The 5095-nt window shown below is 43.6% G+C and overlaps 1 pseudogene; it reads left to right on the forward strand.

Moving 5' to 3' along the window:
- Window positions 1-3465: 3465 nt before the first annotated feature.
- LOC134944754 (5S ribosomal RNA) lies at window positions 3466-3585 on the forward strand (annotated as a pseudogene).
- The last annotated feature ends 1510 nt before the right edge of the window (window positions 3586-5095 follow it).

Genomic DNA, 5095 nt, shown 5'->3' on the forward strand with positions numbered 1-5095 from the left:
AATTATTGCAATTGATCTACTTTGACAAGAGAGCGCTTTCTCTCAACTCCAATGGTCAAGTAAAGACATTCTCACAAAAATGGGGAAGATACATTGCATCTCTAGATGATGAAACAAAAAACGATATCTGTTATAATCTGCTCACTACTTCTGTCATACCGTAATTTGTTTCTTAATCATTCCTTTGACTGTTAAGCACTTATATACTCACTAATGTATTTGAGACTACATCCCTCCTCTATCCCCCCCCCTCCCCCCTCTCCCCCCTCAATGTCTTCGTCTTTTCTCAGGTATCTTAGATAAAAGCTAGCTCAGTCTTGGATAAGACATCTATTTCTTATTTTATTTTTCTTCTCTTATCCTTTTTTAATGCATGTAATGAAACAGTCCACCCCATAATAGGATGTATCAAACAACCCTGTCTACTATTACCTTGTACAATTACCTGACTGTTTCCTCCAGTTGTTTATATACATGGTATTTGATGAATCTTCACGTTACAAAGTTTCTGTACTTCAGTCCTCATGGACTATTCTATATCTGATTTTCCTTTGTAAACCTATACAAGATATGTATTTGTTAAAAAAAACGAATAAAAATCTTTAAATCAAAAAAGCAGCAAAAAAATAGACCTGCTTTTTCCAGTCGAGTTTGGATAACTATGCATGGATCAGTTAGATCTGTGAATGGTTATCTATGGGAAAGGGTCTGTTTAGTGTAAAAACTGAAAAAAAAATTGCGTGGGGTCCCCCCTCCTAAGCATAACCAGCCTCGGGCTCTTTGAGCCGGTCCTGGTTGAAAAAATATGGGGGAAAAATGACAGGGGTTCCCCCATATTTTATCAACCAGCACCGGGCTCTGCGCCTGGTCCTGGTTCCAAAAATACGGGGGACAAAAAGCGTAGGGGTCCCCCATATTTTGAAACCAGCACCGGGCTCCACTAGCCAGGTACATAATGCCACAGCCGGGGGACACTTTTATAGTGGTCCCTGCGGCCCTGGCATTACATACCCAACTAGTCACCCCTGGCCGGGGTACCGTGGAGGAGTGGAAACCCCTTAAATCAAGGGGTCCCCCCCCTCCAGCCACCCAAGGGCCTGGGGTGAAGCCTGAGGCTGTCCCCCCATCCAAGGGTGGCAGATGGGGGGCTGATAGCCTTTTGAAAAAATGTGAATATTGTTTTTAGTAGCAGTACTACAAGTCCCAGCAAGCCTCCCCCGCAAGCTGGTACTTGGAGAACCACAAGTCCCAGTATGCGGTGGAAAACTGGGCCCGCTGGTACCTGTAGTACTACTACTAAAAAAATACCCCCCCAAAAAACAGGACACACACACCGTGAAAGTATAATTTTATTACATACATGCACACCTCCAAACATACATACTTACCTATGTTCACACGAGGCTCTGTCCTCTTGTCCCTGTAGAATCCTTGGGGTACCTGTGAAAAAAATTATACTCACATAATCCAGTGTAGATTGTGTCCAATTTATAATCCACGTACTTGGCAAAACAAAAAAACGGAAACCCGACCATGCACTGAAAGGGGTCCCATGTTTACACATGGGACCCCTTTCCCCGACTACCTGGACCCCCCCTGACTCCTGTCAAAGAGGGTCCCTTCAGCCAATTAGGGGGCGCCACATAGTGCCACTCTCCTGATTGGCTATGTGCTCCTGTAGAGTCTGTGAGGCAGCACACGGCAGAGATACAATGTAGCACCTATGCGCTCCATTGTAGCCAATGGTGGGAACTTTGCAGTCAGTGGTTGACCGAAAGTAACCTCACCGCTGACCGCAAAGTTCCCACCATTGGCTACAATGGAGCGCATAGGACGCTACATTGTATCTCTGCCGTGTGCTGCCTCACAGACACTACAGGAGCACACAGCCAATAAGGAGAGTGGCACGACGTGGCGCTCCCTGATTGGCTGAAGGGACCCTCTTTGACAGGAGTCAGAGGGGGTCCTGGCAGTCGGGGAAAGGGGTCCCATGTGTAAACATGGGATCCCTTTCAGTGCGTGGATCGGGTATGCAGTTGTTTTTTTGCCAAGTACGTGGATTATTTAAAAAGGACACGACACACTGGATTTCGGTGAGTATAATTTTATTTTCAGGTACTCTGGAATCGACGTCGAGACGTGGGCCGAGTCGGCATCTGAACATAGGTAAGTATGTGTGTGTCGGAATGTATGTAATAAAGTTGTACTTTCAAGGTGTGTGTGTCCTGTTTTTATTTGGGTATTTTTTTTGCAGACAAACTATAGGTACCAGTGGGCCCGTTTAACCCCCGCATGCTGGTACTTGTGGTTCTCCAAGTACCAGCTTGCGGAGGAGGCTCGCAGGGACTTGTAGTTCTTGTGCAAAAAACAATATTCTTTTATTTTACACTTGTCTATCAGCCCCCCATCCGCAGCCCATGGATGGGGGGGACAGCCTCGGGCTTCACCCCTGGCCCTTGGGTGGCTGGAGGGGGGGACCCCTTGATTTAAGGGGTTCCCACTCCTCCAGGGTACCCCGGCCAGGGGTGACTAGTTAGTGATTTAATGCCAGGGCCGCAGGGACCTATATAAAAGTGTCTCCCGGCTGTGGCATTATCTCTCTGACTAGTGGAGCCCGGTGCTTTTTGGGCTCCACTAGTCAGAGAGATAATGCCACAGCCGGGAGACACTTTTATATAGGTCCCTGCTTTTTGTCCCCCGTATTTTTTGCACCTGGACCAGGCGCAGAGCCTGGTGCTGGTTGATCAAATATGGGGGAACCCCTGTCAATTTTTTTCCCATATTTTTACAACCAGGACCGGCTCAAAGTGCCCGAGGCTGGTTATGCTTAGGAGGGGGAACCCCACGCAATTTTTTTCAGATTTTTAAACACTTTAAAAACCGTTTTAAGGTACACAATGAAGCCCTGCACGGATCTCACAGATCTGGCCAGGATTCCTTGTGTTTTGTCAGGCAGTGTTTTACTCATCACTCCCATAAAACACTGCCTGATATTACGAATCACATCGACATCGGAAAATACGAATTGTGAAAAGTCGGCAGTATCAGGATTCAAAAAGTTGCAGTAAAATGCACCCGATACCATTCGAGTTCAAACACCCTTCAAAACAGCCAAAACACGAATCTTTGTAAATATACCCCTATGTCTTTGTAATACCCACCTATAGGGGTATATCATACAGTCTGTTGCATTGATCTTTAATGACTTCTGGTTTGACACCGCCATGTGTCCCACTTAGGAGCTTAACATTTGAGTTATACTGATCTATAGATATCACTGATTTATTTCCTGAACAGCATATTGCCGTATGTGTTATCGTTCATATCCTGCATGCAAGATATCAATATTAGACTACAGTATGTTTGTCCTTGATTGTCATTCTCCAGTATAGGACACTGCCATGTGTCACCCACTCCTGTGTTATTTTGAGTAACAGCTTTCCAGGCCACTTCTGTGCATGACTTACATACAGCCATACCACACTAGAAAGGCCCAATGCCCATCCGATCTTGCAAGCTAAGCAGTGTTGGGCCTGGCTAGTACTTGGATGGGAGACCCCCTGGGAATACCAGATGCTGTAATGCTTGGTTAGTCCACTGGCCACTGGTTTCTGTACTGACACAACTCAGTAATATGTATATTTGCAGCATGTTCTTTTTGGTGAACGAATGCCTTGACGGTATACTGGAATTCCATAGTGCTTCTGTTAACGATGTGGCCTTAGCACATCATCATGCAAATAACTTCGGAAATGTGTTAGCATAACTTTTGCATCCTATTGGATATTTATGGAATATGATTGTCCTGACAATATGTACCCCGTTATTTCATTGAAGACCCATAGCCTATCGCATGCCAGATTCAACAGTTGCCTTGCCTGATTTTTTTATCTTGATTTGTTTATTTATCTTGATTTCGTGGCTCTTGAGCAAACTTTCATGTGATTGCTGTACATCATGAATTGCCCTATGTGTTGGAGCTTGTTACACGTTAATACACTGTTGGAACCCTATATATGTTTGATCTTACCCCATTTGTATCACACCTTTACCCCAGCCTGTTGTCCTCCAGCTGGTGAGTGTTTAATGACCTACAACACACCAGTATAATGGTATAACAGTGACCGCTAACAGCTTCTTCTCTCACTGTGCACCGATACCATCACAGGCTGCATCCATTTGTCATGGTAACCCTTTTCATACTGGAAAGGGAAAAAAAAAGAAAGGATAGATACCTGCTGTCCACACCTAGAGTTATAAGCTTACAAAAGCCTCTTGTATTGATGAGCCTGTGCATGTAATCAAAGAGCAATATATAGGGAAAATAAGTCACTCTGCACAAGGCCCTATCTGTCCAACATGAGAGTTTTCATCAATGCTTAGCTAGCAGTTGCTAAGCTCCATAGCAAATTATTATTTTTCTTTTTTTAAGAATTGTGCCCAGCAATGCATGTCTGCTCTACTGAGCAAGTGCAGGGTCTAACAAATGCACAGTGGAGCCTTGGTTTCGCATTTAGTGTCATCACAGTGGAACTCATGGTTGAAATGGTCTCCACTAAACACCCAAACATTATCAGAACATCAGAGCAGATGTCATGGAAACATCATATCAAATGCGAAATCTGTGTTGTTTCTGTCCCTTAACCTAGTGGAGATAGAGGATCAGGCAGATGTAGGATTCTGCTTATATCAGGAAATGAATAATGGTTTATGGGAAGGTCATGAGTTTTCGTATTGTAACTCTTGTTACTAATATGTGAATGTTTACAATCTACTCCCCAAATTCATTGAAGATCTGTAAAACATCAAAGACCCTGATCCTATACCAAAGACCCCTACAGCCATGACAACATTCCATTTAGGAAAAATTAATAAATTAGATAATATTATAACTTAAAAACTCCCATATAATGTATTGACATATATTGTCTATTTTTAGGCAATGAGATGCTGTATTATTTGAATACCATATTTTCCTTCTATAATGTAACCTTGCAGAGATATGTGTTTAAACTTTTCTTCACTTCAGTCAATTGGTTTAAGCTTGCTGCGGATAAAGGACCATACAACCTAATTAATATCTACATAAGCAGAA

The sequence above is a fragment of the Pseudophryne corroboree genome, chromosome 1 (genome assembly GCF_028390025.1).
Source record: "Pseudophryne corroboree isolate aPseCor3 chromosome 1, aPseCor3.hap2, whole genome shotgun sequence".
In the NCBI taxonomy this organism is placed as follows: domain Eukaryota; kingdom Metazoa; phylum Chordata; class Amphibia; order Anura; family Myobatrachidae; genus Pseudophryne; species Pseudophryne corroboree.